This window comes from Leucopleurus acutus, assembly GCF_964270905.1.
Source record: "Leucopleurus acutus genome assembly, chromosome: 15".
Lineage (NCBI taxonomy): Eukaryota > Metazoa > Chordata > Mammalia > Artiodactyla > Delphinidae > Leucopleurus > Leucopleurus acutus.
The window spans coordinates 14860828-14884382 of NC_139157.1; the positions used below are offsets into that span (position 1 = coordinate 14860828).

General features: G+C 43.7%; 1 protein-coding gene across 1 annotated transcript in view; it reads right to left on the reverse strand.

Moving 5' to 3' along the window:
• Positions 1 to 23555, reverse strand: part of AKAP12 (A-kinase anchoring protein 12) — a 101367-nt gene that overhangs the window by 20384 nt on the left and 57428 nt on the right. The window lies entirely within an intron of this gene.

Genomic DNA, 23555 nt, shown 5'->3' on the forward strand with positions numbered 1-23555 from the left:
GTATGGGCGAATATACATTTTCCCTGTGAATAATTTCATAATCCTCCACCTTCCAAGTCCCAAAGGGTCCATGATCACAAGAGGTTAAAGGTCCTGTACTGAACCCTGCTTCCCGTGCAGACACCCTGCTCCCAAGCTCCACAAAATGCAACAACCATTTGTGGGTCCAAAAGCTGCAAGATCAGCATTCTTTTCTCACTCTTCCAAATACTCAGAGATTAAGAGATAAAAGTATGACTTGTTTTCTTTTATTTTAGAGGGTTAAAAGAAAAAAAAAACCTTTAAGGAATATGTCATATTATAGATTCCAAAATGTTAATGTTTTTATCCAAACTTAGATATGTTTGTCAGATAAAAAGTGCAATATTGTAAACAGCTATAACATTGATTTTTTTTCCGGTTTAGTATAACCCATGCTCTCCGTTCCCCACGCAAATTGGGGCTGCTGGCTGTGACATCTGGAACTGGTTAACTTTCCCCCATGATTTGCAGCATTGCCCTGAAATTTTTCCAGGAATTCTCCACATTCTAAATCCATCTCTATATCTTACACACCCAACCAACTATTCTCATTCTGATCAACCACGAAACCTCCAAGGGGGGACATGTAACTGGGGTTGAAACTCAGAGAAGCAAAACCCCACACAGGAGCATACAGGTGATGCTCCTCATCGGCCCTGGCCTTGACAGTGACGTCCCGTGGTCGCTTATACACCTGGGCAGGCATGTAAAACTGTGGGCGCCACGAAGTCAAATCAGCATCCGTTACACAACGAGAAAGAGGTCCTTTACAAGCTATTCTACAGCTGTGCTTTTTTTTTTTTTTTTTTTTGCGGTACGCGGGCCTCTCACTGTTGTGGCCTCTCCCGTTGCGGAGCACAGGCTCCGGACGCGCAGGCTCAGCGGCCATGGCTCACGGGCCTAGCCGCTCCGCGGCAGGTGGGATCTTCCCGGACCGGGGCACGAACCCGTGTCCCCTGCATCGGCAGGCGGACTCTCAACCACTGCGCCACCAGGGAAGCCCACAGCTGTGCTTCTTAGTAGCTGTGGAACACAGAGAAACTTAGTTTTCATGTTAAAAAGGGGGTTACAAAAACCACTTTTTGCAGGATTTTTGTGGGAAATCATGACAATGGCCACCTCAGAGTGGGCACTCGGTACACGGCAGTTACTGGGCCAGAGTTGTGAGGGTATTAATTTCAGGTTTCACAAATCCCTTGATAACTAGTCTGCCTGCAGAGAGAAGCAGCCATGTGGGGGGGATTTTTTTAATCTTGTAAAGTGATTTGCATAAAGAAGAGCATTATCAATCATCTAGAACTTTTGTGAATATTGGAGGATTCTTTCTTCCCAGTTTACTTTAGAGATAAAGAATACTGTTGCCCTAATTCCTCATGATAACTCTATATGTCTCAATACTGTGTGTGAGTTAGGGAAAACAGGAAAGATATTTTCCTAATTCAAAAAGGTGGTGATTTTTGTTTTTTTTGCTGACATGCCACTGATACCTGGGTGGGGAGGGGATACCTCTTTCATCATCGTGTCCAATCACTTACTTTCTAGTTCTTAAACTAAGCTACTGCTAACATGATGTGAGGGAAAGCCTTCAGGAAAGGCAACAGAATGTGATGTGAATAATCGATCATCTCCTACGTGAAGGTCTGCTGTATTCACTTCAGGGGGTTGTGCGCACAGGGTCTGAGGAGGGGAGAATAATGGTCAGTATTAGGTGACAGCTTTCCGTGCTTCACAAAATGAAAACTCATTCCTAAGCCGTTCTACAAAAATGTCATCGATCCTGCTCCCTTTCTATTAATTGTGAAACTGAAACACATTCTCACATAAGGCAGTCCTACTAAAGCAGCCGAGAATAACTTTCTCCTATATTATTTAAAAAATATTTTTATTTATTTATTTAGGCTACGCTGGATCTTAGTTGCTGCATGCGGGATCTTTAGTTGTGGCATTCAGGCTCTTAGTTGCAGCATGGGGGGATCTAGTTCCCCTACCAGGGATGGAACCCAGGCCCCCTGCATTGGCAGCGAGGGGTTCTAACCACTGAACCGTCAGGGAAGCCCCTCTCCTACATTATTTAAATGAGCAATCCCGAAGTTACAAAAACCTTTGCTATTCAATTAATCCTGAATGCCAATTTTAAAAGCCTTCATTGCTTTTCAAAATTCTGACCAGTTATTTAAAGACTATTGATTGTGAATCTTCCTCATCAGAATAACTTGCAGAGGAAAAAAAAAAAAGACGGTTGAAACTCTTTTTTAATTTTTACTTCTTCCATTATGAAATGTTTATTTGCTATAAACCTTTTGGAGTTTAAGATTTTCTGCACACGTTCTTTTTACCAGGAAAAAACACAATATTTTGCCACATCCTTCATACCAACATTGTAATAAAACTCAGAAGGCAATTGACCCAATTATTTAAAGCTGCCTTAAAAATCAGACAGCCCTTGCAACTGTTTCCATTCATTTAGCATCCCATTAGGATTATCTGAACCAATTTTTTAAAGCCCCCAAGTATCCCAAGTTTGTTAACTCAACTTCTGCTTAAAAAGGACCACCTTCCTTTCCCATAAGAAACTGAGCATGTGTTAAACTCATCAAATAGTGAATATAATAAAGATTATACTGTACTCAAAAAGCACCCGGAAAAAGTCACGATCATAGAAGCCCCACCCCCAGCTGTGACACCGCACAAACCACACCCCCAGGCAGGCTGTCTCAGGGCTGAGCATTTATATATCTCATTCAGAGAAAAATTAATGATCTGGGGAAAAAATGAATTTTGTGTTTTTAATTTTTAAGTTTTGTGTAGTCTAATAATACTTTCTAGGTATCGTGTAAATTTTCACGCTACGTACAGGGTAGAAAGGCAAGTTGAGTTAACTTGGGGAAGGAATTTTAAGGAAATTTCAAAGTAAAACAAGCTCATCTATAGGACGTGAGAGATACGGAGAAAAATTTTAAGTCCTAGAAATTCTATACTGCCCTTTTAAGAAAACATGTATTTGGAGAACAAAGATCTCAAATATTTAGAGAAGAGCTGGTCTTATAAACCTAAATTAGCAAATGGAGTTGAATTTTTTTTTTTTTTTTGCCCCTCCTGGGCAAAAGGCAGAAAGGAGGAGAAAACAGGCAGGTTCCTAAGGATTCAGGCTACAGTACATCAGCATGAGAAGATCACATGACAAGCAAGAGGGGCTCTGAGTACGTTACCCAAGTTTGACGTCTGTAACTTATTTGCTGGAGGTAGGTATTAAATATTATCATTCTCACTCAACAGCCAGATTTCTAGAAAGCAAGCTTAAGAAACATACATTTTTATTATTCACTGCCCAAATACTGTTGCCTGTTAGTCACCAATTTTACAGTAACTATGGCTTTATGAGAACCACCACACAGGCCTTTCTCACCTTCTGAGATGGCCCACACTCTGTCCTGTGGAGTGTGTTTCCCTCTAAATAAATCCGCTGCTTACCTATCACTTTGTCTCTCACTGAATTCTTTCTGCGATGAGACATCAAGAACCTGGGCTTCATTAAGTCCTGAGACCAGGCAAGACTCCAGCCTCCATGACCTTCCCTGAGTTCCAAAGGGTGGATTCGAACAGTTGCTAATCAGCACAGCCAAGAAACCATCTGAGGCCAGATTGAAGGAACCAGAGAAGCTCCTCAAGATTAGGAAACCAGCCACCCGAGACCCTGCGCACACTCTCATCTTGTCAGCAGCCCCGCTCGTGAAGTATCCTTACGAAGCTCCTCATTAAATTCTGTCCCGGGTTGGGACACAGTTTTTCAAGGCAAGACCTGATGTGTCCCCTTTTGCCTACCAAAGCAATAAAGCTATCCCTTTCTACTTCCCCCCCCCAAAAAAAACACCCACCACACAAACCAGAGATAACATTTTCATCCCCTAAATGGCCAAGTGTACCTTCATTGCCAGTTCCTAATAAGCAGGTCAAAATGTCAAATACTGCAGGAATTTACCTTTTTTAAATGACTATAGCAAGCAATTAGGCTTTCACAACCTGTTTTCAAATTCACCCCAATCTAACATGCATCTGTTGGGGTGGGGTTGTCGTTCCCCTCCACTAGGGGAAGAGGTGCAACCCCTCCCAGAATGCATTCCAGGTCTCCCCTGGGCCCGGGTCAGGAAGATTCCTGCAGAGGCAAAAAGAAAACTTTGGGTTTGCTTGGTTCCTGCTGAGCCCAAAAGAGAATGATCTTCTGCTCAAAAAGTCAGCACAGTGAAAGCGTTAAACGCCCATCAGGATGTCCAGCCGCTGCCCTGCGGCCCCCGACCCGCCCGTGTCCAAATGCAGGTTCCTCCACCTGCCACGGAGGCAGGACACAGCTGACCCGGCTTCCGCCTTACCTGTGATGGTGATGATCCCCAGCATCTTGGACGGCGCACTCCGAGCGGGAAGAGCGGCCGCCCTCGGCCTCTTCGGGCGGTTGGCTGGGGCCGCACGGGGTCTTGCCGGCGCCCCTCCCCCTCCCCCGGCAGTCTACGCTGTGATCCCCAAGAACGAAGCGCCAGGCCACCTTCGGAAGATCTGGGAGAGCCAGAGGTGCCTGCGGAGCTGCAGCCGGAAGCGGACTGAGGCTGCATTTCCCTGGCTAATTATGCAAGGACTCACCCACCCATCCGGGCCGGCGGGCTGGGGGCCCGGGGCTGGCCCGCCCTCCCTGCGCTCCGGGACTGGGCTCGGCGCTCTCCAGTCATGTGTTTCGCTTTAAAGGAGAGGAGCCCTCCCTGTAGCCGGCCTCTGTTCGTGGTCAGTAAGGCTCTGCAGAGACCCAGGGAGGGTTTCCGAGTTGCTGGGATGAATAAGACCAGAGTCAGCGGCATGTTATCTAAACCGTTACTTCATTCCTGGCACCGACTTACTTGTCTCTTAGCTCTTAACATTACTTAAAGGAAATAACCACACAGATATTAAATCCCACTGCCATTAAAAAAAAGACTGTGTTCCGTACCCTTATGTTTGTTTAGAGGCTGATGAGGTGCAAAAATGCTCTTTCCTTTTTAGTACCTATAGCTTTTTATATTTTCACCACCTGCTTCTCACACAGGCACACACACTGCGCTGATCCGGGGTTGGCAACCCTCAGCTGCCCTGTTTCCTGAACTCTCTGAGAAGGGCTGTTACAAGGCGAACATGTGTCTTCAACACTTGGTCCAGGCAACTTTTTCTAAGTCCAAATACATGAGCCTGTTCCCCGCCGCACGCCAAGCCATGGTAGAAGTTAGTTAAACTTTCAAACTACGCCGTATTCCAATTTAGAGACACTATGGCATCTCTAACATACAGGCACACAGCATGAAAATCAGTCAGAGCCGACATTTAAAGTTCAGAAATTTTCAAGCAGCCCTAAATTTGTAAAATCTTTTTTTCACTGAAACTTCAGATTTGTTCTATATAAAACACAGGATAAATTGGGGGGTTCTTACGATTTTGACACACTATTTCCATTTAGGGCCTCCTGGGTTTGTTTCCTTTTTCATCCTTTTTCTCTTTATCTCTTCATGCCTTGCCTGTCTGACCCCATTTGCACAGGCTCTCCCCCTAAGTAAACAAAAGAAAGGTTTACTATTGCTTTTTTTCTTCAGGCAGTGAAGATTTTGTTCATCATTGCTCGGGGGCAGGGAGGAAGGTGGGGGGCTTGGAGTGGACCAGAGTGGGCACAGGAAAGAGGAGGGGGGAGGGGAACAGAATTATCAAGAAAGGCTAATAAGGGCTTCCCTGGTGGTGCAGTGGTTAGGAATCCGCCTGCCAGTGCAGGGGACACGGGTTCGAGCCCTTGTCCGGGAAGATCCCACATGCCGTGGAGCAACTAAGCCTGTGCGCCACAACTACTGAGCCTGCACTCTAGAGCCCGCGAGCCACACTACTCCCACGTGCCACAACTACTGAAGCCCGTGTGCCTAGAGCCCATGCTCTGCAACAAGAGAAGCCACCGCAATGAAGAGTAGTCCCCACTTGCTGCAACTAGAAAAGGCCCGCGTGCAGCAATGAAGACCCAACGCGGTCAAGAATTAAAAGAAAAAGAAAAGAAAAGAAAAGAAAAGAAAATGCTAATGAGGACAGACTTGTTGGCTGGCATGGCACGTAGTTGCCCCCTCTGGCCACCAGGGGGCGCTACGCACCCTATCAGGCCTAAACCGAGCAAGGTTAAGGCGGCACCGTTTCTGGCAGCCAGACCTTGTTACAGAAATCAGTTCAGCCTCCATAGATTGGATTTCCCTCATGTTCTGGCGAACGCCCAGCCTGGCCATACGTCCAAGTGGGAACAGGGAGTGATGCGCCTTGTCCTGAGCCCTGGGAGCTGATTCCCAGGGTGAGCCACTTAGCAGTTTCCTAACCTTTATCTTCCTTAGCTGAAACGTTGCTGGTGTTAATGGTCCCTGTGCAGTCCATAGAGTTAAGGGGTCTGGGCAGCTCCACATTCCTCTCTCCGCCACCCCACCCCCAACCCTCGAGAGTCCTAGCTGTGCAAATCATGGATAAAGCCGACCCTGAAGGCTGCATTTAATGTAGACCACTGTACATTAAATGAGTGGTCTACAGCCTTCCCAAGCGTGTGTATTGGCCTGGGCTACCTCCAGGATCTGACCTCCCAGTTCTGCATCATTTCTCAGCACCAGCAGTTGGGGACCACAGATGGCTATCATCCGGCGCCGCCTGAAATACACGTATTCAAGTTCTGGGTACATCTGTTGATTCTCCCCTTGCTTGGCTGTGCCACCAGCTCCTTTCCTTTCTAAAAAGTCCAAATTCTAACAATAGGACAGGCATCAGCTGTTCGCCTGAGCTGAATGGAAGAAACATCACTAGTTACAAATGCAAGGTCCAGGGCTTCCCTGGTGGCACAGTGGTTAAGAATCTGCCTGCCAATGCAGGGGACATGGGTTTGAGCCCTGGTCCCGGAAGATCACACGTGCCGCGGAGCAACTAAGCCCGTGCGCCACAACTACTGAGCCTGCGTGCCCAGAGCCTGTGAGCCACAACTACTGAAGCCCGCACACCTAGAGCCCATGCTCCGCAACAAGAGAAGCCACTGCAATGAGAAGCCCGCGCACCGCAATGAAGAGTAGCCCCCGCTCGCCACAATGAAGAGTAGTCCCCGCTCGCCGCAACTAGAGAAAGCCCATGTGCAGCAACGAAGACCCAACGCAGCCAAAAATAAATAAATAAAAAATAAAATTAGAAAACAACAACAACATTTAAAAAGGTAAATGTGTCACTATTCAGCTTTGGTGCATAAACTTTCTGTTTCTTTTCAAGACATTGGTGAAGACAGTGACACAGCCCGTTTGATATTCTTGGAGTGGTGGTTTAAACCAGAAAGCAGAGCAAGGGATCACGTGGCAAGTTGTTGCCTCTCTTAGCAGACAGTCCTCCTTTGACCTCCATCCACCTTGAAGAGTAATCAAGGACAGGGCATGTGGCAGGCTGCCCGATAAGCCGCTGTGTGTCTTGGATTTACACAGAAAGGTCATCAATCAGGATAAAAGCTGGAGTAAAGATCAGATGTGAGGTCAGTGTACAATGCAGGCAACTTTCTCTGGTTACTACTTTCATTCCCTATTTGCTTGTTTTTGTTACATCAGAATTTTTAGAGGAAGACGTCATCACCCAAAGCAAAAATGATGGGAAAATGTTTACCAATATCATAAATAGGTGGATGACAAAAAACGTGTTTTCCCAAAACTTCATGGTTCATTCAACAAATATTTACCAAGTTCTTACTCCATGTTAATTATGCTAAGCCCCTAGGGATACAATTGGATACTGTCCTTGACCTCGGGGAGCTCAGTCTTGGGTGGTAGACACACCAAAGGAAGAAGCACGCACGCTCCAGTTTAAACCGCCTCAGGTATCATCTCTGCTAGCCTCTGAAAGGATGGGGGATGTGAGGGGATAGCCCTACCTGAGGCACAGAGGAAGGGAGTCCCACAGAGGGAACGAACAGCATGCGGAAAGGCACGACGGAACACAACATTTAGGGAATATAAGTGAGTTCTTTATAGCTACAGGCTCAGAGTCTACTTGGGGACACCAGGAGAAGGGAGGGACAGAGGTGATAACTGGAAATGAGACAAGAAAGATTACATTGGAGGCCAGATTATGAAGGGCTTTGAATGACATCTTAAGAACTTTGTAACAAATAACCCAATTAAAAAATGGATCAGGAATTCCTCAGTGGTCCAGTGGTTAGGACTCAGCACTTTCACTGCTGTGGCCCGGGTTCAATCCCTGGTCAGGGAACTAAAATCCCACAATCTGTGCAGCGTGGCCAAAAAAAGAAAGGATGAAGGATCTGAGCTGATGTTCCTCTAAGGTAGATGACACAAATGACTGATGAGCACGTGAAAAGATGCTCAACATCGTGAGCCATTAGGGAAATGCAAATCAAACCCCACAATGAGATACCAATTCACACTCACTAGGATGGCTGTAATCAGAAAGACAGACAATATAACAAAGAAAGGAGAAACTGGACCCTCATACACTGGTAGTGGGAAGGTAAAAGGTGCAGCTGCTTTGGAAAACAGTCTGGCAATTCCTCAAAATGTTAAACAGAGATTTACCGTATGACCCAGCAATTCTACTCCTAGATATATACCCAAGAAAAGTGAAAACCTACGTCCACACAAAAACTTGTACAAGAATATTGGTAGCAGCATTATTTATAGCAGGCATAAAAGTAGAAGCAACCCAAATGTCCATCAACTGATGCATGGAAGAATAAAATCTGGTTTATCTTTCCAATGGAACATTATTCAGTAACAAAAAGAAATGGACTATTTATACATGTTATAACATGGAGAACCACTGAAAAAATATTGCTAAGTGAAAGAAGCTAGTCACAAAAGAGCACACAGTGTCATATTATTTAATTCCATTAGAAACAGGCAAATCTATAAAGACATAAAGTGGAGTAGCAGTTACTCAGAACCAAAGAGTTGGAAAGACTGCTAACAGGTAAGGGGGTTCTTTACGAGGAAATGAAAATGTGCTAAAATTGATTGTGGTGATGGTGGTACAATTCTGTGAATATACTAAAAACCACTGACATGTATACTTTTTTTTTTTTTGGCCGCATTGGGTCTTCATTGATGCATGCAGGCTTTTTCTAGTTGCAGCGAGCAGGGGTTACTCTTCGATGCGGTGCGCAGGCTTCTCATTGTGGTGGCTTCTTTTCTCGTGAAACACGGGCTCTAGGTGCGCAGGCGTCAGTAGTTGTGACACGTGGGCTCAATAGTTGTGGCTTGCAGGCTCATTAGTTGTGGCGCACGGGCTTAGTTGCTCCGCGGCATGTGGGATCTTCCCGGACCAGGGCTTGAACCCGTGTCCCCTGCACTGGCAGGCGGATTCTTAACCACTGTGCACCAGGGAAGTCCCAGACATTATACTTTAAATGGATCAATTGCACGGTATGTGAATATTTCATTAAAGCTGTCTTTTTAAGAAAAAAAAAAAGAATTTTGTATGAGTTCTGGAGGCTGCAGGGAATCATTGGAGGTTTTAGAGTAGAGTTGGTGGCACAAAATTTGAACTGTGATTTAGAAAAAGTAAGCAGGCAGTAATGACAAGGAGGAAGTTGCTCTAGAAATAAAATTGATGGAAACCGTGGTGACCAAGGAGAGGAAGGAGTCAAAAGTTACATCACCCACTGTTGGATGCAGGAAGGCAGCAGCAGCCACGTGCATCTCTGAGATCATCGGAATGGTATGAGGCAGGTGAAGTCAAAGGTCTGGAACCCTGAGGAAGAGGAATCTGAAGAAGGACTCTGAGAATGGACAGAGATTAGTGGCCATCAAGGAGAAAATGGCATCAGAAGCCCAGAGTGGAGAGGATTAAGAGATGGAAATAGTGGAAACATTCGGACACAACTCACAAAGTGGTGACTCAGGATGAGAGCTGAGGAAGCCTCGCAGTCAGGGGAGGCTGGACTAGTGGACAAAACGCTGCAATAAAGACAAGGACCAAGACACCAGGATTAGCACTGACACTATGTTCATTAACTTCTTCTAAGGAGGCGTGAGTACTTAACCCAAAACTGAGCATCAGCGGGAACTGTTGACTTGGACTCACACCGGATCTAGCCCCCGCCCATCACCCCATCCTGCCGTTTTCTTTTCACCCCAGCTTTACACTCGGAGGAAGATAAACCCAAACCCAGTGAGGTCACTTTTCCTCTGGCTGCAAAGGGCAGGTGAGATCTAAAGGAGCATCTATGCACTGTTACCCCTTTAAAATGCTTCAGAGATCATCTCAGGTTGAGTTAGAAGCTGCTGCAAACTAATAACCATGAAGAAGATGAATATATACACTGAATTAAATGCATTGGGCAGGTTCTCCTGGGCTCAGTGTATTTTCAAGTCTCTGCTGCTCTGCTATGAACACAGACAAATACCAGCTAATTGGATTTTACGGTCCAGTTGAGTTGGACATGTTTGTGTAGACATGGTTATTTTGACTCAAAATCCTCAAGACAGATAATCTGAAGACTAGCTCCTCAAAGGGACTATTGTAATACAATAGAAAAGCTAAGGGGGATTTAAAAGTCACTTAAGATAATTTATCCAAAAAAAAGAAAAAAGAAGAAAAAAAACGAGTCAAGGGGAAAATTATTAAAAAACTCAATCCAAGTAATAAAAGTGATGCAGAATAAGTTTATTTCTCCTCTTACTGAGTTCACATGTTTTTATATTTTTTGCTTTGGCAATTCTGCTTTTATTAGCTATACCAAATGAAAGTATAGATTTATGTATGAAAATTTAACTGCTTCGGACATATAATATTTAAAGAACCTAAGTGTCCCAATACTAGGAAAATAGTACATTTAACTCTTCAGTGGACTATCTGGCAAAACAACATGTTTGAAGCAGTTAATGACAAGGAGAAATGCTTACATGGATATTGAAAGCCACACACCTCTTTGTTCAGTATATAAACTATATATTCAATAGAATCTTTGCTTTCTAAAATGCATATATATCTGCACATAAGTGAGGGTGAGGAAGAAAAGAGCCCAGAAAGAAGACTAACAAAAGCCAACCACAGTGGAATTATGGGTAATTTCTGCCCTGATATTCTCCAACACTTTACACATCTTCTACAACAACCTCTGTTACTTTCACGGTTAGAATGCAGGCACCTTTGACATCCAGCTTGGGGTTGCACGGGGTGGTCCAGCACTGCTGGACTTTGAACCTTAGAGCAATACCTCCGATTTTCCATTAAAAATGCAAGGCAGTTTAAACCATGATCAACTCCCGATCATGGAATATATAAATTAGCAAGCAGATTAAAGTCAAAGTGTGATCTTTTAAAAATTAGGAAATAAGCAAAAAGATGTTTCACTACCAAATTTGGTCAAGTATCTGCATAGATTTCAAATTCTTTCCTGAGTGCTTTGTGTTCAACTCTTCTATTCCTCTTAGGACTCTGAACTCTCATCTTTGGTTTAGTCTAAAGAAGATTCCAAAGTGTTGAGAAACTAATTGTAGTTCTGGTTCTTCTGATAGCAATGTGGCTGGGGTAAAATATTCTTTTAAATCTCTGGGCTCTGGGCTTCAACTGACGGGGGAATAAATACACCACCCATGTTAATGTTATTCTGAGGTGCAAATAAAGGTTAGCCTCAGCACTACTGAGTGTATTCTAAAAGCATAATAAATGTTAGCTATTGTGCTTACTTTAAACTATACGTTCCCCCATGGGGTAAAAATTAGTTCATAGTTCATCTTACTCTTTATATATGAAGCACAGATTATATATACATATATGTATATATGTGTGTGTGTATGTGCGTGTATATGTATATATATACATACATACATATTTAGATAGGTATAGATATAGATATTACATAAACTGATATACAGTAAGTATATCTCTTCTATTAAAATTTTAGGTGGGGGGCAGGGACCGTTAGGGAAAAAAATGTCTGAAAAGACTCAGCGGGGCAGGGCAGCGGTAACGAAAAGAAGGTTGAGAAATACTGCTTTAAATATAGTTAAGTCTCATTTTAAAAAGTCCTTTGACAAATACTTCTATAAAAAGCAAGAATACCCTTTATCATCAATTTCTCAGAAATGCATCCTAATAAGAGAAGCATCATCTTGCACTAAAAGTAATTAACCTGAGGCTCCCTCTCGATTTTTCAGAAGAGAATGAGACAATCTTTGGTTTGCCTGAAGTTTTTCTCAAAAGGAGTGGGAGCGAGGGGCCAGCTGAAGGTTCACACTGGGAAGAAATAATGATAATTACCTACCCAAGACCCACTGACATTCCACAGTTGTCCATCTGAATTGTGATGTGAACCCGTCAGCAAGCCACATGCAAGGCTTTAAATTTTCTTTCTTTTTTTGGGCGCCCAGCATGACCTGCAGGATCTTAGTTGCCGCCCGGGCAGTGAAAGCGCCAAGTCCTAACCACTGGACTGCCAGGGAATTCCCGACTTAAAATTTTCCGGTAGTCACATTAAAAAGAATAAAAATAAACACTTGAGGTTAATTTTAATATATTTTATCAAACCCAGTATGTCCGGTTACGTCAATAGGTACTCAATAAGAAAAATTATTAGGGAAATATTTTACATTCCTTTTCTGTACTATTTCACATGTAGAACACATCTCAAATAGGATTAGCCACATTCCAAGGGTTCAACAGCCACATATGGCCAGAGCACAACTTCTAAAACTACAGAAATAACTGAACATCCCTCCTTTATGCTAACTCATTTCCCAATGACAATTCATGTGGGATCTTAGTTCCCCGACCAGGGGTGCAACCTGCACCCCCTGCACTGGAGGCGCGGAGTCTTAACTACTGGACCGCCAGGGAAGTCCCCCGCAATGACAATTCTAGCCCTGCTTCGATCTCCTTGCCTCCTGGACAGAAACAACCAAGCTATCCAATCACAGAATTGCCCTTACTTCAGCATCCAATCTAGAGATGACTCCTTTGTTTTCTCAGAATCATCCAGCATAAGCCCAAATCCTATAATAAAAGTCCTCCCACCTCCCACATTACTCCATTACTGAGCCACCCATGCCTAGAATCGTCCCTCGGTGCAGCAGAGGCTAAATAAACCTAACTTGGTTTGACTACACATGAGTTCCTGCTGGTCTCTAAGCGGCAAGGAATTAAATTGCCATTGATAGATTTAATTGGTACATCTGTCTCTTTCATTATCTCTTAATTTGTGTGAATATATTCGAATCTATTATTTTCCCAGCAACTTTTACTGTAATCATACACAATAATAAAGTGCTTAAAATGACTTTTTTTTTTAACTTAAAAGGTCAGCTAGTATATTTAGACTGGCTTCAAAAATAATTGCAAAGCAAAAATTTACACTTGCAAGAGTAATACATTTATTTAACCTGTAGTCACATGAATTAAAATTTACTTGTAAAGACAACTTTTCTGCAAATCTAGAGTGTGATCTTTAAAAGTATATCTATTTTTAAAGTCAAGGTGGAATTCACTGCCTAGACAAAGAGTAAATTCTGGATGACAGAATTTACTTCTAATCCCTCCAGAAAACATAGTCCTGCTCACCAAAATTTATTGCATAAACTCCAAGGTCATGGGAATTCCCTGGCGGTCCAGTGGTTAGGACTCCCAGCTTTCACTGCTGAGGGCCCAGTTTCAATCTCCCTGGTCGGGGAACTAAGATGCCGCAAGCCACTCAGCACAGTCCAAAAAAAAAAAAGGAATGAATGTTTAGAACAAAAAAATCAGTTCTTAGAAATTAAAAATATAGTGACAAGATGAAATCTATCCTCGAGGACGTTCTCCAAGAATAAAGAGATACAAACTAGAGGGAAAAAAAAGTTTTACTTAGAATCATTCTAGAAGTTCTAAAATCTGAACAATAGTAATCTCAAAAAGAGAGCAAAGAAAAAGAGGGAAATGGAAGACATAACTTCCTACAAATGAAGTGCATGAGTTTCTAGACGGAAAGAGGTCACACGAACCCAGCATGTTGAATAAGTGGATTCACATGAAGATCCATCATTGTTAGATCTTCCGAACACGGAGGACAAAAAGGACTCCGTGAGATAATGGGCTATCCAAGGGATTAAGATCAGAGTAGCATCAGATGCCAATAGTAATACATTTATCAAGATGACACTGATAGAATCCTACTGTGTTAGAACACTGATCAGAAATTAACACAACTGGGGGAACGGTCAGGGCCAAGATTTGACAAGCGTGAGGAAGGCATCACATTTCCATACACTGAGCTTTACTAAGTGAGGCCACAGAGCTTGAGATGAATCCCGGGGGCTCTCTGCCAGAGGCTGCTTAGGGGCAAACCATGGTTCTGCTAAGGGGACCTTTTCGACCTTCCATTTTATTTACAACTAACAATGACTTGAAAAGTGGGGTTTCTCTTATTCTTATCTCTAGCTACTGTTATCATGTAAAGGCTGTCTGCTTATGATCATGCTGGGTGAAGTATCGAAAGGGTGACTAAGGATTCCAGCGTTAGAAATACCAACGTGTATGGGTATTTTCTTCTATTGTCTTCATTCTATGTGGCAGTAAGCTCCTTTAGCAACATCCTTGATAGGGGAACTCCTTTATATACTTCTGAATCAATTTACTTCTGGCCTCCAATCAATTCCTCCAGTATGTAATCCTTGGTTTAAAGCAAACTAAGCTGTTCTCGTGTTTTAAAGAGTCTGAGAAATAAACTCTTCTTTAAAAGTGGGAATATTGAAATTAATACCCCGTTATACTTGGCAAGCTTCCATCAAGCACATCCGTATCTGAAATATATATATCAGCCCTGGCATTTTTCTTTGAATGTGAGACAGCTTGTCTTCTCTGGGGAGGTTCTGCCTAGAAGAGAAAAGATTAAAGGAAAGACACGATAAATGTTTTCAAATACTCAGAGGGCCGCGATGTGGAAAAGGGAGGTGAGTTTGTTCTATGTAGCCCCAGAAGGCAGCACCAGAAGCAGGGAGCAGCTGGAGGAGGCATATTCTCACTCCAGTGGAATAACTGGTTTCCTTTTATGGAGAAACTCCCCAAACCTTCCCGTTTTTAAGCAGAAGAGCCTTCTGAGTGGGGGCAGGAGCCTGGCGTAGACAGCCTCAGACTGCCTTCCCACGGAGGCTTCCTGGTCCCAAACCTGGCTTTCCAGCTGACAATCATAAAGGCAGGTGTCCCGGGCTGAACTGCATCCTCTCCAAATTTGTATGTTGAAGCTTTAAGCCCCAGCACATAAGAACGTAGCTGTATTTGGAGAGAAAGTTTCTAAAGAGGTGACTAAGTTAAAATGAGACTGGAAGGGTGGACCCGAATCCACTCTGCCTGGTGCCTTATAGAAGGGGATTAGGACACATAGAGACACCAGGGATGGGCACACACAGAGGAAAGACCAAATTCTGGATGACAGAATTTACTTCTAATCCCTCCAGAAAACATAGTCCTGCTCACCAAAATTTATTGCATAAACTCCAAGGTCATGGGAATTCCCTGGCGGTCCAGTGGTGAGGACACAGTGAGGACACAGAGAGAAGCCGGCATCCACAAGCCAAGAAGAGGCCTCAGAGAAACTAAACCTGAGGGCACCTTGATCTTGGTGAGAAAATAAATTTCTGATATTCAAGCCACCCATTCTGTGATATATTATTATGGCAGCCCGACCAAACTAATACAGCAGGATAACTGCCTGGTACTTGGTGTCAGTCTAAATACTGCATGTCCGGTTTAAGACACATTAAAGCAACCAGTTCATTCAATTAATTCAATCCAGCATATATCAATTTTCACCAAAATAACTAATGCATGCATTGTTAACTGGGGGGCGGGGGGGTCTACTTGATATCACATTGTACTGACACATTAATTACGAAAACAGTTTGTAAAAATTCAAAGTATGGTGCTCAAGAATAAGACTCAATTGATAGGCTAACAAGTTGTAGAACTTAAGCTCAGAGAATACACGTTCCAGAGATATATACAAATATCGATCAGAGGATTTATGTTATCAAAGCATCCTTCCATATAATATAGGGACATTGTGCTCTAGAATATACATTGCCAGGACCATTTGGGGGTTGCTGTATTAGGTGAAACTGGAGCTGTTTTAAGAACGTCCTTCAGACCTAAACGTCAAAAACCTAAATTTTTTTTTGGCTGCGCTGCGCAGCACGCGGAATCTTATTTCCCCCAACAGGGATTGAACCCGTATGTCCTGCAGTGGAAGCATGGAGTCTTAACCATTGGACCGCCTGGGAAGTCCCCTAAAGGATTTTTATTAAATAAATAAAATGCTAAATTTAATGTTTCCTTTCTTGGCTTAGTTACCATTAGAAAACCATTAACTGCCTCGATCCCTCCAAGGGAAAGGGTCTGAATCTTGGTATGTTACTTGGACAAGCTATAGGCCATCTTACCTATGCTCCTCAAGGGGGCCATCCATCCTATTGATGGGTGCCCTGGAGTAGCCTCAAAATTACAGCCGTTTATAGGTAAGTCTTTGCAGTAATTTAAGATTGACTGACAGTCTTTACGGCACTTATCAACATCTTGCACTCATTCTGGGCCAGAACCAACCCCTATTACATGATTCTGATCTCATCCCATGTAGGCAGAGAAAAACGTTACTTTGTGGCCATATTTATGAAGTTCCTTATCTTTCTTTCATACCTAAATAATTACATATGGAGACATTCTTGAATGTTTTCCCCTCCTGAACTTTTTTTTTTGTTTTAATGTACTTATTTTTGGCTGCGTTGGGTCTTCGTTGCTGTGCGCGAGCTTTCTCTAGTTGTGGCGAGCAGGGGCTACTCTTCGTTGCGGCGTGCAGGCTTCTCATTGCGGTGGCTTCTCTTATTGCGGAACACGGGCTCTAGGTGCGTGAGCTTCAGTAGTTGTGGCACGTGGGCTTCAGTAGTTGTGACTCGCGGGCTCTAGAGTGCAGGCTCAGTAGTTGTGGCGCACGGGCTTAGTTGCTCCGTGGCATGTGGGATCTTCCCGGACCAGGGCTCGAACCCATGTCCCCTGCATTGGCAGGCGGATTCTTAACCACTGCGCCACCAGGGAAACCCCCCTTTTGAATTTTTTGTTCATTAAAGTAAAAACTTCAAATCTAGAAGATGGCTTTTAAGATCAAACTAAAACGAAAAAACATAAAAGTGTTTTTATAAAAAGGCATAATGAAATTGACAAGTAGATTCCCACCTGCCTAAAGTCACTTGCATATCTTCAACAGTTAAACCATCATTGTTTTTTTTAGTGCCTATATTACCAGTACTGCTGATGTAACTCAGTCACAGAATTTCAGAGACGGACAAGGATGTTCATTTTACAGATGAAAACTGCTGCTCAGTGAGATAAAGGGATGTATTCAAGGTCAGACAGAAAACCACTGAGAAAAGCAGTCTCACCAGTGTTTTACTCTCCTGGAATGAACTGATTATAAAAGGGAGGGAGGATGGATAGAAGTCTTACTCCTTCTTCCTTCACCCACCCCACCCCAAATTTTCAAGTTAGAACAAGAATAAAGGTTCATTTCACTGTCAGACTTAAATAGACTTCAGAGGGAAAAAAGCTCTATATAGCTTGGATGTTAGTTACTGAAAAATAAATCTGTGTTTCTTCAAAGATGAAAGCAGTAGAGTATTTGTACCAGAAATTTGTCAATGACATAACTAATTTCAGAGAAGCACGCTAAAAATATTGCTGTGGAGCAGAGGACTGAATTAAAACCAGTTCCCAGAAAGTGCAGACTGTAGGACTTCTGCCTAAGTTCAAGGCCTATTTTGTGAGTGTTTCAAAACATTACAAAACAGGATACAGCTTGAGAAAATGTCATGTATTAATATTGTATTTGAAGTACCAAAGTGTTGGAAGGGAGACCCCTCTCTGTCTATCCAGCCCTCGTATTTGGTAGCATCACTGGGCGTTCTTATTTAATTGCAGGCAGGTCAGGGTCTGATTTCATGTTTCCAGGCAACAACACCTGGATAACCAATGGTGGGCACCTGTGAGAGCCCAGCGCCGGAAAGTACCAGTTTTGTCAGTGCTGATGCAGCAAAGGAAAGGGAGCCTCGGATACATCTAGAAAGCTCTGGTATTTACGTAGGGAATGAACTGATATAAAGGGAAAAGCAAACAGATCCTCCTCTCCCATATAAGTGAAAATGTAATATTGTGAACTCTAATTTAAAACTGTGTCTTCACTTATTCAAAATTTTTTTGAGCACTTACTATGTGTCAGACACTGTTCTAGGCTCAGAGGATTCAACACTGAAACATATAGATCCCACCCCGACCCCCCCATCCCAAGAAATCTCTGCTCTCTTGGTTCTTATATTTTAGCAGAGGTGGGAGGTAAGAGACAGGCAGACTGAACGCCAGATGTTGACAACTGATGTAGAGAAAAATAAAGGAGGCATGGAGGGTAGTATTTGTGCAACACACATGTCTTCATGAGAATACTAACAAGGTACCAATTATGTCACAAATTGAAGGAGAAAAGGGATTGACTCATAAAAACATTTCTTCCCAGTTGGGAAAACTGTATCACAGAGAAACAAGTGTTTTGGAGGGTCATCTTTTAACAGCATCCTAGAGCAGCACTTGGGGTACTCATTCTTCACATAAAGTTTTTAAATGATCAAAAAGCAAAGAACAACTTTTAACTCCCAGATGGATTTTCTGTAAGGTAACAAGATCCACAGGGAGGGCTGTGATCATATCCCAAAGGCACTGTACACCAGCAAATTCAATAAAGGCCAAGATAATGACATTCAGCACCGTTAGAAACATGAAATTCTCCACAGTGCTGCAGACTCAGCTTCTAGATAACTGAGCAACGGATCCTCCATTTTTGTTACTGTATCTGCAGGGAAAATATCAGGATGTAGAAAAGTAGAACCTTGAGAAGGATAAGGAACACACTCTCTTAAAGCCTTCTGCTTTAAGTGACAAGATTTTTTTGGCGCGGGGGGTATTTTTCTTGGGGGTGAGAGGATGTTTTCCAGGCTCGCCTCCCAGGTCAGAGAAATCACGTGCAGTGATTCACGTGCATAGTTCCTTAAGCAGCCTCCGCGCCATTGTGCTCAGCATAGCAAAGCCTGTTCCCCCGGTTTGCCGGCTGATACTTGCGGCTGACCCCAGAGTAGCAAATGCCAAGGGCAGAGCTCTCAGCTGCAGCTCCATCGCTGCTGGTGTAAATGCCCTCACTCAGGGTATGCAAATAGTATAAGGCATATGTGTGCCAAAATTCAAACACCAAGGAGAGGACCACCATTGTGGGTTTATTCTTTCATACAAGCAAATGTGACCTGTGACGGATGGAGAAAACATAACATTCATGGCTTTACAATGTTTGCTGTAGCTACTCTGCAGAAAGACAAATCTCAAAGAACCCCAAAAATAACTGTCTTGTAAATGATACATTCAAATGTACTAAGATCACAGTCACATGATTAACTCGTATATGGCAATGAGTTCAGTAGGCACCTTAACAAATATGTTATTATCAAAATAAAGAGGTCTTGGGACTTCCCTGGTGGTGCAGTGGTTAAGAATCCACCTGCCAATGCAAGGGACAGGGGTTCAAGCCCTGGTCCAGGAAGATCCCACATGCCGCAAGCAAATAAGCCTGTGCGCCACAACTACTGAGCCTGTGCTCTAGAGCCTGCGAGCCACAACTACTGAGCCCGCATGCCACAACTACTGAAGCCCGTGCTCCTAGAGCCCATGCTCCACAAAAAGAGAAGTCACCTCAATGAGAAGCCCACGCAACACAATGAAGAGTAGCCCCAGCTCGCCCCAACTAGAGAAAGCCCGTGTGCAGCAACGAAGACCCAACGCAGCCAAAAATAAATAAATTAATTAATTTTTTTAAAAAAGAGGTCTGAAGTATTTTGATTTTGTAATCCTTAATTTCCCCATCTGTTTGGAAAGAAAATAATCTGCCCAACAGATACTAAGACTGAATCAAAAAAAGAAAAATCTAAAAGTTTTAATTTGCAAAAATTTGAAATCTATAAAGTTGGACCCGGACTGAGATATAATGTTTTAAAAATCATTCTTGTTCAGGCACCCATAGAAACTCATAGAAAACCATATAAACGATAGACTATAGAACAAATGACAATCTGGGTTGGGAGGGGTCTTCTTTTCCTTTAATCTTTCCAGCAGAAGAGATTAAAATCAGCAGAAGCAGATTTTCCACAAAACTAACGGCACCCTGTGAGTGCTAGGCGTGGCATGGCTGGATAGAACCTTCTGGTTCGGAAAAGGCTGTATTTCTGTATAAGCATTGTGATAAACGCTAAATCGCCTAAAAAGAGCTCAGAGAAAAGGGACTAACTCCAAGGCTAAAGTAATTTGTTGTGAATTTTTTTTTTCATTTTAATAAATATTTGTTTTCATGCCTGACTGTATACTCTCTAAAAGATGGCCCCTGAAATTATATAATCAATCTTCAAGCTCCCTCCAAAACACACACACACACACACACACGTGTGTGTATATCTATATCATCTATATCTATATATGTGTGTGTATATATATACATATATATAGATATATATGTGTGTGTGTGTATATATGAACCCTACTGCATAGTTTTGAAAATATTTAGTAAGCAGATCCCTTTTTCTATCATTGAAAGAAAGTTTACAAGGAAACAGGATTTCATTTTCATTATAGGAAGAGGACTGGCTCTGAATTACCAGGATTTCTGGTTTCAGAAAGAGAGTAAGTCAAGGTAGAAGCACATTTTGCATATTCTACATTTGTCTAAATATTGTCTGTCACTTTATTTATTTATTTTTTTCTTTTGTGGTCCGCGGGCCTCTCACCGTTGTGGCCTCTCCCGTTGCACAGCACAGGCTCCGGACGCGCAGGCTCAGCGGCCATGGCTCACGGGCCCAGCCGCTCCGCAGCACGTGGGGTCTTCCCGGACCGGGGCACGAACCCGTGTCCCCTGCATCGGCAGGCGGACTCTCAACCACTGCGCCACCAGGGAAGCCCTGTCTGTCACTTTAAATTAAAACCCCTCGCGCAGGAATGCCCCTCATTTGTAGTTTTCTCCCATCCAACGATCCACCTATGGCAGGACCAAATTCCACTGCTGGCCAATCCTCCCAGGGACCAGGGTGGCTCAGGTCTTTCCTTACTGAAGTGGGCAAGAGTAGAAACCAAGGCCCACCAAATCCTACAAATAAGCATCACATACCAAATTATGCCTTCATTTACATTACAGTAAGCCGCCATGTAGGACACGGATTCCTGGAAATACATAAAATCTAACCACAGGTTATCACCTCTGTCAAAATAAAAGCATGAAAAAATACTGTTTAATAATTTAACATAGAGAATTTTCTGCATTTGCATTGCAGACAAAATAGGAAAAGAAAACATAATAAAAACAAGTGTACCAGGCTGCCCCAGAAACACCCTAACAAGCCAAAGCAGTAACAGTTCTGCTTAAAACAGTAGAAGCTCATCCCAAAGGCAGAGCCTCCGGAAATGCCTCCGGGGGGGGAGGGGGGGAGGGGGTGGCCTCTGCAGCCCTGGGCCACACGGGGGTCCTTTCTAGGCCCGCAGGCCTTTTCAGGATCTTGTGAAGGACAAGGTATATTAATCACCACTCTTCCTGCAAGAGGCATCTGTATTTGCTCAGACCCCCAAGGCCATGGTAGGCTCAGGGAGACAAGGGAATAATCACAGGGTGGGAACAGAATCACTTTCCATAAAAATCAGTGTTTAAACACATGGCTGAAAAGTGAAAGAAATTACATCTGGACTAAAGGAAGACAGCCAGCGGATCTCCAGTAAACAGGCCACAGATTAGACAGGATTTTCACGCTACCTAGGATTGTATGGAAACAAGGGCATCACTGAAGCCCCTCCCTTCTCTTATCAACACTGCACACCAGATCAGATGAAAAGGCCTGGCCCGACACTCCCTTGGGGGCATATTTCAGTGATCCCACATTGCCAAATACTTTCTGAAGCCACTCGCCTTTGAGAAGAGCCCTCCACCCCAGCGCACTTTCCCTTCTGGGTTTTCATTCTACCCTTGCTCAGAAGATGCCATCCCAGTGGGCGAGCCTGTGGACATGGCCCGCACAGCGGGTGAGAGCTCGTGCTTGGAAATCTGCTGATCTGGGTTTGAATCGAGATAGGACCTGTCTCACAGGGTTACTGCTAGAGGCCATACTGCACAAAAGGCACAGTTCCAGGGCCCACAATAAAAGCTTGTGAAGTGTTGGCTGTTCTTATTCTCCTCCCTTCCGGCTGGCAGCCCCTGTCCCAACAAATCTAAACCTAACCTCCCCTCAGTTCCCCAGACCTTATCCCACACCCTGACCTCAAACGAGGGCTCCTCCAGAACTCTGAGCAGCTCTCATCTCTTGCAAAATTCATTAGATAATCAACACGTTGCCTTGTCTTAACCTTTTTTTTTTGGCCATGCGGCATGTGGGATCAAACCGACCGGGGATCAAACCCGTGCCCCCTGCGTTGGAAGCCTGGAGTCTTAACCACTGGACCACCAGGGAAGTCCCCCTTAGTTTCATCTTAGGGAGGCTTCCATAGACTAGCTTGTCTCCCCTGCTGGACCGTTTCTTAGTTTTCTTCACCCTCCCCAAAGCACAGGGCACGGTGGCTTGCCCATCCAGGGAAGGCTCCACATCGGCTGTGGCTTGATTTGATTCAAACGTTATCATGGGAAGGACAGAGCGTGGGACTCTGGAATTTGGGTTGGGGCCGTTCCAATTACTTTGGTAGAAATTATTTGAAACTCTCGCACTAGGTCGTGCAGATCCTCTTTCTGTGAGGCTGTATGTACTTCTAGCTTTATATGGTGCCTGTGGTGCTATAGAAAGATCAGGATTCCCACCAACTTCAAAAGCAGCCCCCTGCTTGCAGCAGCTCCACAGGGGCATTGAACACGAGGAGAAACAGGTTCCACATGTTAGAAGAATCTCATCTCACCGAGGCAATGGCCAGTCTCCTTTCACAAGACTTTCCCTTCATTTGTCTTATTCACGTTACATGTAAGCGTGAGTTCACTTACGGAAAATGATCATTCTGTGCCTCTTCAACAGCAGTGGCTAAATGATTTGTTTATGACTAAATGGAACAACGAGACAAGAAACAGGAACAGAGGAAGGTTCTTCTCCAACACGTGGCCTTCGCAAGAGACCTACTTGTCAAGGTGCTTGATTCTGACCCCCAAGTGTGGTCCCCAGCCCCTCCACGGGCTGACCGGTGATAGCGTGGTCACAGATTTGCTTTCCAGTAAACACCTCTTAAGGATCTCTGGGCTCAAGAGCTATAACACATGCGCATATCATAGTTTGGGCAAAGAGGTATGCACCTTGAAATGTACGCTACCAGAAAAATCTTCGCAAGGCCAGTAGGCTACTCTAGAGTGAGAGATACTGACTCTGAAATCAACCAAGACTTAAGCATTTCCAACAAGAATTCACGTTCGACATCAGACAAGTAGTTGGAATAAGGCAACAACAACAACAACAACA